This window comes from Bufo bufo, chromosome 4 (genome assembly GCF_905171765.1).
Source record: "Bufo bufo chromosome 4, aBufBuf1.1, whole genome shotgun sequence".
In the NCBI taxonomy this organism is placed as follows: domain Eukaryota; kingdom Metazoa; phylum Chordata; class Amphibia; order Anura; family Bufonidae; genus Bufo; species Bufo bufo.
In genome coordinates this window covers 452,733,196-452,747,244 of record NC_053392.1, presented here as the reverse complement: position 1 = coordinate 452,747,244, position 14,049 = coordinate 452,733,196, and the positions used below count along the sequence as shown (strand labels likewise).

Here is a 14,049-nt window from a genome sequence, read left to right as displayed (position 1 = left end):
CAATTTGGAGACCCAGAAGTTGAAGGGGGCAGACCCGTCATTCAGTACGTGTAGGCGTGTGCACACATACTGCTCCACCATGTTGGTGAAATGCTGCCTCCTGCTAAGACGTTCCATATCAGCTGGTGGTGCTGGTTGCTGTGGCGTGCTCACAAAGCTTTTCCACATTTATGGTAACCCTGCCTTCTGAGGTGCTGGCGGTGCCCCAGCTGCGTTGGCGACCTCTTCCTCTGCCTTCGCCTTGTGCTTCTACTGTGCCCCCACTGTCAGGTGGGAATGCCACCAGCAGCGCGTCTACCAGTGTGTGCTTGTACTCGCGCATCTTACGATCACGCTCCAGTGAGGGAATTAAGGACGGTACGTTGTCCTTGTAACGGGGATCCAGCAGCGTGGCCACCCAGTAATCAGCACAAGTTAGAATTTGGGCAACTCGGCGCTCATGTGTGCCAGGCTGCCCAGAGGCAACGAAAAGCTGTCCTCTGTGGGAGGTGTATCATCTGTGTCCTCTGTATCCCCCCAGCCACGCACCAGTGATGGCCATGAGCTGGTCTGGGTGCCACCCTGCTGTGAACAAGGTTCCTCCTCCTCCATCTCCTCCTCCTCATCATCCTCTAGAACTGTGCCCTGGCTGGACAATTGTGTACCTGGCGTTTGTGGGTGCAGGAACCCACCCTCGGAGCCACTTGTGAATGACTGGCAGGAAACCCAACAAAATAATCCCTCTTCCTCCTCCTCCTCCTCCTGCGCCACATCCTCTTCCATCATCGCCAGCAGCGTTTTTTCAAGGAGGCATAGAAGTGGGATAGTAACGCTGAGAATGGCGTTATCGGCACTGGCCATGTTGGTGGAGTAATCGAAACAGCGCAACAAGGAACACAGGTCTCGCATGGAGGCCCAGTCATTGGTGGTGAAGTGGTGCTGTTCCACAGAGCGACTCACCCGTGCGTGCTGCAGCTGAAACTCCACTATCACCTGCTGCTGCTCGCACAGTCTGGCCAGCATGTGCAAGGTGGAGTTCCACCTTGTGGGAACATCGCATATGAGGCAGTGAGCGGGAAGGCCGAAGTTACGCTGCAGCGCTGACAGGCGAGCAGCAGCAGGATGAGAATGCCGAAAGCGCGCACAGACGGCCCGCACTTTATGCAGCAGCTCTGACATATCGGGGTAATTTTTAAGGAATCTCTGCACCACCAAATTCAGCACATGGGCCAGGCAAGGGATGTGCGTCAAACGGGCTAGTCCCAGAGCTTCTACAAAATTTCGCTCATTATCGCACACTACCAGGCCGGGCTTGAGGCTCACTGGCACCAACCACTCATCGGTCTGTTGTTCAAGGCCCGTCCACAACTCCTGCGCAGTGTGGGGTTTGTCCCCCCAACAGATAAGTTTTAAAACTGCCTGCTGTCGTTTACCCCTGGTTGTGCTGAAGTTGGTGGTGAACGTGTTACGCTGACCAGATGAGAAGCCGCTAGAGAATGAGGAAGCGGAGTAGGAGGAGGAAGCAACAGGATGCAAACTGAAGCGCCCTGCAATCCTCGGTGGTGGAAGGACATGCGCCAAACTGCTATCCACCTCAGGCCCAGCAGCCACTGCATTTACCCAGTGTGCTGTTATGGAGCTATAACGTCCCTGACCGTGCTTACTGGTCCACGTATCCGTAGTGAGGTGCACCTTGCCACAGATGGTGTTGCGCAGTGCACACCTGATTTTGTCCCCCAATTGGTTGTGCAGGGAAGGGATGGCTCACCTGGAAAAGTAGTGGCGGCTGGGCACGATGTACAGTAGGTGAACCCGATTTTGTGTCAATCTCGCTGTATTTCTCGGCGAGATTGAGCACATACGAGCCCCATCGCGGGAGCCAGCGCCGAGCTGGCTTGCCGCGATGGAGACAGAGCCGTCATAGAAGCGACGGGAGATCCAACTTGGATTCCCGCCAATTCTACACGTGTGCGGCGTTTGTTATGAATCCTGAGGGGGAAGTCCCCGCCGGATTTTAAATAAAAATCCGGCCTGGGTCCCGCCCTCAGGAGCATACCGGGCCCTTAGGTCTGTTATGGGTTGTAAGGAGAGCCCCCCCTACGCCGAAAAAAACGGCGTAGGGGGTCCCCCTACAATCCATACCAGACCCGTATCCAAAGCACGCTACCCGGCCAGCCAGGAAGGGAGTGGGGACGAGCGAGCGCCCCCCCCCCCCTCCTGAGCCGTACCAGGCTGCATGCCCTCAACATGGGGGGTTGGGTGCTCTGGGGCAGGGGGCGCACTGCGGCCCCCCCACCTCAGAGCACCCTGTCCCCATGTTGATGAGGACAGGGCCCCTTCCCGACATCCCTGGCCGTTGGTTGTCGGGGTATGCGGGCGGGAGGCTTATCGGAATCTGGGAGCCCCCTTTAATAAGGGGGCCCCCAGATACAGGCCCCCCACCCTAAGTGAATGAGTATGGGGTACATCGTACCCCTACCCATTCACCTGCAAGAAAAGTGGTAAAAACACAAATAAACCACACAGTGTATTAAAATATTTTATTTTTCTGCTCCGGAGGCCGCCCCCTGTCTTCTTTACTAGCTCTTTTACCAGGGGGGGGCTCTTCTTCTTCCGATATCCCGACGGGTCTTCTCCGCTATCCGGGGGGTCTTCTCAACTCTCCGGGGTTCTCCTTCTGTCTTCTCCTTCTGTCTTGTTGTCTCCTTCTGTCTTCTCCTTCTGTCTTGTTGTCTCCTTCTGTCTTCTGTCTCCGGGGTTCTCCTTCTGTTTTCGCCTCTCTCTGTTGTTGACTCGGCGCACCCCGGTTCTTCGTCTCGCGAGACGTCTCGCGAGACGAAGAATCGGGGTGCGCCGAGTCTCGCGAGACGAAGAACCGGGGTGCGCCGAGTCAACAACAGAGAGAGGCGAAAACAGAAGGAGAACCCCGGAGACAGAAGACAGAAGGAGACAACAAGACAGAAGGAGAAGACAGAAGGAGACAACAAGACAGAAGGAGAAGACAGAAGGAGAACCCCGGAGAGTTGAGAAGACCCCCCCGGATAGCGGAGAAGACAGAAGGAGAACCCCGGAGACAGAAGACAGAAGGAGACAACAAGACAGAAGGAGAAGACAGAAGGAGAACCCCGGAGAGTTGAGAAGACCCCCCCGGATAGCGGAGAAGACCCGTCGGGATATCGGAAGAAGAAGAGCCCCCCCCTGGTAAAAGAGCTAATAAAGAAGACAGGGGGCGGCCTCCGGAGCAGAAAAATAAAATATTTTAATACACTGTGTGGTTTATTTGTGTTTTTACCACTTTTCTTGCAGGTGAATGGGTAGGGGTACGATGTACCCCATACTCATTCACTTAGGGTGGGGGACCGGTATCTGGGGGCCCCCTTATTAAAGGGGGCTCCCAGATTCCGATAAGCCTCCCGCCCGCATACCCCGACAACCAACGGCCAGGGTTGTCGGGAAGGGGCCCTGTCCTCATCAACATGGGGACAGGGTGCTCTGAGGTGGGGGGGCCGCAGTGCGCCCCCTGCCCCAGAGCACCCAACCCCCCATGTTGAGGGCATACAGCCTGGTATGGCTCAGGAGGGGGGGGGGGGGCGCTCGCTCGTCCCCACTCCCTTCCTGGCTGGCCGGGTAGCGTGCTTTGGATACGGGTCTGGTATGGATTGTAGGGGGACCCCCTACGCCGTTTTTTTCGGCGTAGGGGGGGCTCTCCTTACAACCCATAACAGACCTAAGGGCCCGGTATGCTCCTGAGGGCGGGACCCAGGCCGGATTTTTATTTAAAATCCGGCGGGGACTTCCCCCTCAGGATTCATAACAAACGCCGCACACGTGTAGAATTGGCGGGAATCCAAGTCGGATCTCCCGTCGCTTCTATGACGCGCTTGCTGGGATGTGCTGTCACTATCCCAGTGAGTGCGAGATCTCGGCACCATGTTGCCGAGTATCAGCGCGACGCTGTCGTGCTAAAAACACAATGTCAGAAACACCTACTGTACTGTGGGAACAGCCACCGCCATAAGGCCTTTAGAACTCTCTGTCTCCACCAGATGGAATGACAGCATTTCAAAAGCCAGTAATTTAGAAATGCTGGCATTCAGGGCTAGGGATCGCGGGTGGATAGGGGGGTACTTCCTCTTTCTCTACAGTGTTTGGGAGATTGAGAGCTGAACGCTTCCGTGGGAGATTGTGGAGATGCTTGGTGACCCAGGTGGTGGTGTTGCTGGAAGATCCTCTGTTTGTGGGGTGGCAGGTGGCACTGTCACTCCAGAGGTGGATGAAGAGGCCAAGACTGCAGTAGAAGAGGAAGCAGGAGTACCCAGAGACCTTTCTTGTTTTTTGAGGTGTCTACTCCACTGCAGCTCGTGCTTTGTACTTAAATGCCTGGTCATGCAGGTTTTGCTCAGGTTGAGAACGTTTATGCCTCTCTTCAGGCTCTGATTGCACAGCGTGCAAACCACTTGTGTCTTGTCGTCAGCATATTGTATGAAGAACTGCCACTCCAGGGAACTCCTTGGAGCTGGCTTTGGTGTGCTCGGTCCCTTGCTGCGGTGGGCAGTAGCAGGCGTACTGTCTAGGGGACAGCCGCTCCGCTTTTGCACCCTGCTCCCTCTTCTGCTGTGCTGGTGGCTCTGTGCGACCACCGCCTCTTCCTCCGAACTACATAGGTCACTCGCATGACCTTGATTCCATGTGGGGTCGAGGACCTCATCGTCCTCCACATCATCTTCCACCCAGTCTTCACCCCTGCCCTCCTTGTCAGTCTGCACACTTTTGAAAGCCTCAGCAGTTGGCACCTGTGTTTCGTCATCATCCGAGACGTGCTGCGATGGTCCTCCCATGTACTCATCTTGAAACATAAGTGGTTGGGCATCAGTGCACTCAATCTCTTCCACTTCTGGGGCAGGGATAGGTGGATGGCCCTGGGAAACCCTGCTAACAGAGTCATCAAAAAGAAGAAGAGACTGCTGCATGACTTTGGGCTCAGACTGCTTGGCTGATTTGCAAGGGCGTGAGGTGAAAGACTGATAAACATCGGCTGCAGGTGCCAACTGTGATCTTTCAGCAGGAGACTGGGTGGGAGACAATGTGAAGGAACTGGATCCACTGTCAGCAACCCAATCTACTATTGCCTGTACTTGTTCAGGCCTCACCATTCGTAGAGCCGCATTAGGCCCGACCAAATACCGCTGCAGGTTCTGTCGCCTACTCGCACCTGAGGAAGGGGTTTCACTTGTGCGTGTAGCTGGCACAGATCGACCACGTCCTCTCCCTGCAACAGGAGCTCCACCAGCAGCACCACGACCTGGGCCTTGTCCCTTATTTGACGCTCTCCTCATATTTCTCAAATTTAGGATCTTGCCCTAAATGGGTGTTTATTTAATAGCAGAATAGAACGACAGTATGTAAAGATTGTACCTCACACGTATTGATGCAGACTAGGCCGCAATTAAAGATTTTTTCCCAAAAGGGTGTTTTATTAATAGAAGAATATAACCACAGTATCTAAAGTGTGTATCTCACAGGTACAGATCCAGACTAGGCCGCAATTAAAGTTTTTTGCCCAAAAAGGGTGTTTTATTAATTTAAGATTATAACCACAGTATCTAAAGTGTGTATCTCACACATATTGATCCAAACTAGGCCAGAATTTAAGATTTCTGCACAAAATGGCTGTTTTTCAAATAACTGAATGGAACCACAGTATGTAAAGGGTGTATCTCACAAGTACAGATGCAGACTAGGCCGCAATTAAAGTTTTTTGCCCAAAATGGGTGTTTTATTAATTTAAGATTATAACCACAGTATCTAAAGTGTGTATCTCACACATATTGATCCAAACTAGGCCAGAATTTAAGATTTTTGCACAAAATGGCTGTTTTTCAAATAACTGAATGGAACCACAGTATGTAAAGGGTGTATCTCACAAGTACAGATGCAGACTAGGCCGCAATTAAAGTTTTTTGCCCAAAATGGGTGTTTGTCTAATAACTGAATATGACAGCATTATATAACCCTTGAATTTCACACGTGCTAATGCAGCAAGGGCTGTAAAAGTGTATTTTGCCCAAAAAATTGTGTGTATTTTGCCCAAAATAGTGTGTATTTTGCCCAAAAAGGGTGTTTTATTATTATAAGAATATGACCACAGTATCTAAAGGGTGTATCTCACACGTACTGATCCAGACTAGGCCGGAATGTAATTTTTTTGCACAAAATGGCTGTTTTTCAAATAACTGAACAGAACCACAGTATCTAAAGGGTGTATCTCACACGTCCTGATCCAGACTAGGCCGCAATTAAAGTTTTTTGCCCAAAATGGCTGTTTTTAAAATGATTGAATAGAACTACAGTATCTAAAGTGTGTACCTCACAATGACAAATGTAGCAAAGGCTGCAAAATTAACTTTTTTGCCAAAAAAGGGTGTTTGTTTAATAACTGAATATGACAGCAGTATATAACCCTTGAATTTCACACATGCTGATGCAGCTAGGGCTGTAAAATTGTGTATTTTGCCCAAAAAGGTGCTTTATTAATAGAAGAATATAACACATTATCTAAAGGGTGTATCTCACACGGACTGATCCAGACTAGGCCGCAATTTAAGTTTTTTGCCCAAAATGGCTGTTTTCCAAATATCTGTATAGAACCACAGTATCTAAAGGGTGTATCTCACAATGACATATGCACCAAAGGCTGCAAAATTTGTTTTTTGGCCCAAAATGGTTGTTTTTCAAATAACTAATTATAACCACAGTATCTAAAGGGTGTATCTCACACGTCCTGATCCAGACTAGGCCGCAATTAAAGTTTTTTGACCAAAATGGCTGTTTTTTTCATTATTGAATAGAACCACAGTATCTAAAGGGTGTATGTCACACATCCTGATCCAGACTAGGCCGCAATTAAAGTTTTTTTTTTCAAAAATGGCTGTTTTTCAAATTATTGAATAGAACCACAGTATCTAAAGGGTGTATCTCACATGTACTAATCCAGACTAGGCCGGAATTTAAGTTTTTTGCACAAAATGGCTGTTTTTCAAATAAATGAATAGAACCACAGTATCTAAAGTGTGTATCTGACAATGACATATTGTCACGGGGTTCCGAAGGTGCACTCGGTCCCCCATTGCCCGCAGAACTGTTGCTTAGCTTTTGGAATGAGGTTCTGTGTTTGACCTCATTCCCAGGGCGGCTTTACTAGCTGGGTGGCTCCTTGCTCCTAAGTCTGCCTTGAGCGCCGAGCTGATCACTCGGTGCTCGACTGGTTGGTCTGTCGGTCATGTGACGCTGGCCACGTCACATGACCCTCACTCCCCACTATAAATACAGGCAGCCTGCTGGCTACAGGTTGCCTGTTAATTTCTAGGTTCCTGGTATTTGTTGGACTGCTGAATACTTACCTGATCCTGTTCCTTGACCATCCTTTTGCCTGATCCTCCTGTACTGCGCATCCGTCCTGGTATTGTGACCTCGGCTCCCACCTGACTACTCTCTTAGGACTCCTCTTGTACTTCTCTGCTCTCCTGGTATTTATGACCCCGGCTTCTCCTGACAATTCTCTGCTTGCTCCATTTGTACTTTGCAGCTTTCCTGGTATTGACTCGGTCCGTTCACGTCCTGTTGTTTGTCTGTCTGTCATCCCTGCACTTACTCCAAGTTAGGGATTGCCGTCCAGTTGTCCCCTGTCATTAGGACTCGCGAGGCAAGTAGGCAGGGCCAGGGGTAAGGGTGGAGCGCAGTGGTCACTTCCCTTCCCCCTGTGTGTGTGTGTACGCGACCGTTACACATATGCAGCAAAGGCTGCAAAATAAACTTTTTTACCCAAAATAGGTGTTTGTTTAATAACTGAATATGACAGCAGTATATAACCATTGAATTTCACACGTGCTGATGCTGCAAGGGCTGTAAAATTGTGTATTTTGCCCAAAAAATTTGTTTTTAAAAACCCAGAAAACTATGGCTGTATTTCTAGCTTAAAGGCTAACTGTCGTATTTTTTATTTTTTTGGAGTATTGGATTGTGGTGATTAATATCACCTTGGTGGCTCTATTTCAACTTTTCACTGTGTATTCAATTACCCCTTAATTACACATTTTTGTTCCCTGTACTGCCTATTTTTACCTGTGCTTAAAATAGGGTTGCTAGGCGTGGTCGGTCTATCTGTTGATAGACGGAGCACACAGCATGCAGGCTCACATTACTGACAGCCAAGCACTGTAAGTAAATGATTAAAGCCAGGTCTTCCCCAGCAGCTGATAACAGTGCCTGAGCTGTGTGCACTTCTCCCTGTCTCTGCGCTTGGCAGACGCTCCCTCACTCAGCAGAGCTGGAGGATGCAGAGTTGAAGCAGCGCAGACCAGGGAAGGGAGATCTGCCATCTGCTTAGTGTATAAATGAAAGCAACATGTGGTAAGAGGACCCCTCTGTGCTGCAGAAGATTAACCCTTTAGGCAGAGGGCTCTGGTTACTGACACTTTTGGGGGGCTATTGTTACTGGCTAGTGAGGGCAGGCGGGATTAGCCTCAGGGTGAGGGCAGTGGCGGCCATCTTAACTGAATAGTGAAATTACAGTTTTATGCAGACTGGTTGCTAAGGGCTGAATCTTATTAAATATGAGGTAAGTCAGTCTAATAGTAACTGATTCTGGAATATCATGTTATTAGTTACTACATATATGAAAATTGAAATTAGGGTCTAAATGTGACAGTTATCCTTTAAATTGCACACTGAATAATCCAGATGTTGGATAATGCCAAAAATTTGTGTTTTTTCAAAGCCAGAAAATTATTAAAATTTTTAAAACTTGTTTTTAACAATCACAGATGCAGCAAGGGCTGCAATATTAAGTATTTTGAAAAAAAGGTTGTTTTTTTTATAACAGAATATGAAAGCTGTATAAAACGATTGAATTTCACACGTGCAGATGCAGCTAGGGCTGTAAAATAGTGTAATTTGCACAAAAAGGGTGTTTTTAAAAACCCAGAAAATTATGGCTGTATTTCTAGCTTAAATTGCACACTGACTAATCCAGATGTTGGATATTGCCAAAAAAGTGTGTTTTTTTAGTAACAGAATATGAAAGCTGTATATAACGCTTGAATTTCACACGTGCAGATCTGTAAAATAGTGTATTTTGCAAAAAAAAAGGGTGTTTGTAAAAACACAGAAAATTATGTCTGTATTTCTAGCTTAAATTGCACACTGACTAATCCTGCAAATGCACCAGATGTTTTATATTGCCAAAAAAGGGTGTTTTTTTTTAAACCAGACTATTATTGCAATATTTCAAGCTTGGATTTGAATATCACAAAAGCACAGATACAGTGCTGGTGCACTGAGCTTGCATAAAATGGCCGCCGCCCACCTAACTAACAGATGGATAAAAGTTATTTTTTTCTGTCACTGGGCTCGAGGCAGGGTAAAAAGATTGTGCACTACACCCACACAACTAAATGTATGTAGATCGCTGAATTATATTTGAGTTCTGATCACAGATTCTGTCCTATTCTCTCCCTGAAATCACCAGCAGCATCCTCTCCCTACACTAGTAACAGCAGAGTAACGTGCAGCGCTACGTGACTCCAGCTTATAAAGAGGCTGGGTCAAATGCTGCACTGGCCAATCACAGCCATGCCATTAGTAGGCATGGCTGTGATAGCTTCTAAGGGCACAGAGTTAAATGCTTGTTGATTGGCTGCTCTGCAGCCTTTCAAAAAGTGCAGAGAAATCGCCGAACAACGAACCCGAACTTTTACTGAAATGTTCGGGTCCGGGATCCAAAAATCCTATATTTCGGTACGAACCCGAACTTTACAGTTCGGGTTCGCTCAACCCTAATGTTTATATTTTTTAAATTACTTATGTATTTATTTTTATTCTAAGGAAAGGGGGTGATTTAAATTTGTATATTCTTAAATTTTTTATGTATTTTTTTACATTTTTTAACTTTTTTTGTTTTTTTAGCCAGTATTGGTGGCTACCACATTCACTATTTTTTTTATTCAGTATTACCATATTGCATACAGCAGCATGTTAATATGTGAACTGCTGATTTCTTGTGTTGGCCTGCCACCTGCTGGCCAACATTAGAATTGCAGCTCTAAAAAGCTGGGTCTCTTCAGAAAGACGACCCAGCCTATTACAGTGAATTGTGGCCAATGGGGATGCCGGTATTAACCCGGTCGTGGTCATTAGCCTTGGGCTGCCTGCCATGGTGCTCGCTGCTCCAGCACTTGAGCACCATGTTTACATATCGCTTCAGCGGCGTGCATGTTTTTTCAATATAGCACAAGCTGTGATATCCTTTTTCTTACTGTCAGTCAATTAATCAAATTAAAATGTAACTTTTATTTGAAATGTTAAAAAAAAGAAAGATGATCTGAGTAATAGAATCTCATGATATAAAAATGATGCTGAATTATAATAGACAGCATACCAACATGATTTTCAAATATGCTTGTTTATCAATTCATTTCATTCATCAGAATAGGAACAATTCGGGTCCTTCTAGTAGGAAGCCCTTTCTGATTCGCAACGTCAGCCAATCTCCATCTGATGAGTATGTCAGACCTGCTTGAGAAAGGGCTCCCTACTAGAAGCACCCGAAACATTGCTATTATGAATGAAATGAATTGATAAACAAGCATACTTGAAAATCATGTTGGTGTGCTGTCTATTATAATTCTGTATCATTTTTATATCATGAGATTCTGTTACACAGATCATCTTTCTTTCTTTTTAGCATTTTAAATAAAAGTTACATTTTAATTAGATTCATTGACTGACTGTAAGAAAAAGGATATCACAGCTTATCAGCACCTCAGCACAGGTCACAGAGCATGCCTACAAAAATCTCTCATAGAAGTCAATGGCGGAACTGGCAATCAAATTACTTTGAGTTCCTGCTATGATCAGTTTCATAGAAAGCAAAGAGAGAACATACTGCCTCGAAATGTTGCAGAATTTGTGTATATTCAAGCTTGTTCTATAAAAGGGGCTTATTGTATATGCCTATAATGATGAATTCATACTATTGAAGATTTTAATTAATAAAACACATACCATCAGATTTCCAATTACTGATTGTATGTGTTAGAAAAAGTGCATTACTTATGGTTTTAAAGAAGGAAATTTTGAAAGCAAAAGTAGACAGTGACTATGCAGTTTAAATATTCATCAAAGACAGAGTGCATACCATTATTTTGATCACCATTATGGATTATTGAGGCAAGGTTTAAACAAAAATTATGATGGAATGTACAAATTTCTATGGGAGATCATCATAATGCTTTAATATATATATATATATATATATATATGCTCCATCGTAATGTTTTACAGGATCCCTCATAAGTGTTTATTTTTAGCTGTACAGTAAAAAAAAAAATCATACTAGTAAAAATGACAAAAGTCAATTCAGCCTTATTTGCAATCCATCTTCTCTGAGTAGTTTTGAAAAGAAAACATTGATGTGGAAGATTAATTTTCTTTTCATTTCAATTATCATTCAAAATGATATCTACAGTATATGTATATAGTGAAACCATAAAGTGGCAGCTTCCTGGCACTGGTTTCTAAAATTAAATTTCCTGTCTACCAATTTCCTGAAGCCCTTCTCAGTGTTTTACCCGATTTTGGGTCGAGCTGTTATGTTGATAGATCTAAATATTTTAGGTGCTAACTACAATTTTTTCAACACAGCTCTGAAAACATAATTCTCTTATTTATTTTTATGGTAATAAGATCTTAACTTACCTTTTGGTAAACTGTTTTGCTTTGTGCTTGTTCTTGTCTCTCTTGAAATCAGGAGCAAACAGACGTTGCTTCACATATTATATCAGCAGTTGCATAAGTACTGTTACTCATTAACTCAATGAAGTGGGCCCCACTCTGTTCAGAATGTTCTGTGACCACTTGCTGTTATTTATTTTTGTATGGCCACCAACATTGCCCACCTGGGCTCATGTCTGAAGACAGAACAAAAGTGTTTCATCATTTGTTGAACTCTTTGTTTCATATTAACACAGTATGACCCAAAATGAAACAAACAACTGTAACTTATTATGTTATTAGAAAAGCAGGGGGCTTAGATAAAATCTGTTCCCAATTTAGTAGCTTAGGTTTAGTTTGTGTTAAATCGTTCTTAAAATGTACAATAGATTATTGCAAAACACATGTAATTGATTTCCTGACAAAGCTATACAAAGCTATACAAAGTCTCATGATGTTACATCATGTCAGAAGGGAATAAATTACAAATATTTAACCAGGCAATGATAGCCAAAACTAAGAAATTCCATCCAAATCCTGAACATTCAGGTTTGAAGGCAGTTTTTGTCCAAGTCATACACATGAGTGCCCAGAAAACTGAGGTTTTTAGATATGTTTGAATGGTGCTTGAAGACTGTGGTCACTGGTGAATTTTCCCTACTAACAAAGTAGTATTTTTTCTTTTTTTTTCTAACCCCTTTAAATAGATTGTTCAGGATTTTGATATCAATAGCCTGTCCTCAGAATAGGCCATCAATACTTGATTGTTAGAGGCCTGACACCCCGCACTCCCGCCACTGTATTGTGGTAGCTCTGTCCATTGTGTAGTGGATGGAACTGGTAAGTACAGTACTGCTCCCAATTCCCTCAGATCCCTCTGTTCAGGAGGTGACTGAATGGAGTAGCAGGACATATGCACGGCCACCACTTCATGCAATTTCTAGGAGACTGACGAAGATATCAGAGTGATGTACTCTGCTACCTCTGTCAGTCACATTAAAGGGAGTGGCAGGGTTCATACATGATAACTCCTCTGGAATAGGGGGTTTTCATCTAGTAATCACATTTTTGACGTAACACTATAGACACAAAGTTTTTTGTTTTTTTTTAGCAAGGGACATGACAAAAAGGCCACAAAAACTGCCTGTGGACCCTCATCTATTAACCAGAGCTGATACTTAAGGAGTCATTTGCTAAGGCCCCTTTCACATGGGCAAGTTTTTCGCGTGGGTGCAATGCGTGAGGTGAACACATTGCACCCGCACTGAATCCGGACCCATTCATTTCTATAGGGCTGTGCACATTTGTGCGTTGCGTAAGAATCGCAGCATGCTCTTTATTGTGCATTTTTCATGCAACACAGGCCCCAGAAAAGTGAATGGGGCTGCGTGAAAATCGCAAGCATTCGCAAGCAAGTGCCGATGAGGTGCGATTTTCACGCATGGTTGCTAGGTGGTGGGTTATAAGGGAAAATAATAGCATTCTTAATACAGAATGCTAAGTAAATTAGGAATGGAGGGGTTAAAAAATTAAAATAAAAAATTTAACTCACCTCATCCACTTGTTCGCAAAGCCTGGCTCGTCTTCATTCTTCTTCTTTGAGGACCTGGGAGGAAAAGGACCTTTGGTGACGTCACTGCGCTCATCACATGGTCCATCACCATGGTGATGGGCCATTTGATTGCTCCACGCTCATCAATGAAGACAAGCCGGGCTTCAAGAACAAGTGGATGAGGTGAGTTTAATTATTTTTTATTTTTTTTAACCCCTCCATCCCTAATTTACTTAGCATTCTGTATTAAGAATGCTATTATTTTACCTTATAACCATGTTATAAGGGAAAATAATAAAATGTACACAACACCTAACCCAAACCCGAACTTCTGTGAAGAAGTTCAGGTTCGGGTCTGGGTACCAAACATGCCGATTTTTCTCACGCGTTTGCAAAACGTATTAAAACGCTTTGCGCTCGCGGGGAAAAATCATGCATTTTCCTGCAACGCACCCGCATCTTTTCCTGCACGTCACCCGCAAAGCCCGTGTGAAAGAGGCCTATCAGATAAACGCTACTTTTTGGCGTTTGTTGCAGATTGCTGCACAAAGGTTATTTGAGCTGCAATCTACGACCAGGGGTGGATTGGCAGTGGACCTTACAGGGAAATTTCCCAGTGGGCTAATGCCCAGGGGGCCGCCTGGGCCCTCCTCACGGCCGGCCAGTGAAAGTTTTTGGAGATGTATTTTGTGCTGCTGGCAGTAATTTGTGCAGGACTGTGGTATTTGGCTCTGTTGGGGTGGTATAAT

At 45.2% G+C, this 14,049-nt stretch overlaps 1 protein-coding gene across 1 annotated transcript in view; it reads right to left on the bottom strand.

Moving 5' to 3' along the window:
• The window catches only part of AGT (angiotensinogen), a 145,668-nt gene extending 133,806 nt beyond the window's left edge, over window positions 1-11,862 (bottom strand). The window contains exon 1 of the mRNA XM_040429432.1: window positions 11,734-11,862. The gene's annotated coding sequence lies outside the window, so the exon portion shown is untranslated. The remainder of the gene's footprint in view (window positions 1-11,733) is intronic.
• Between the last annotated feature and the right edge of the window lie 2,187 nt (window positions 11,863-14,049).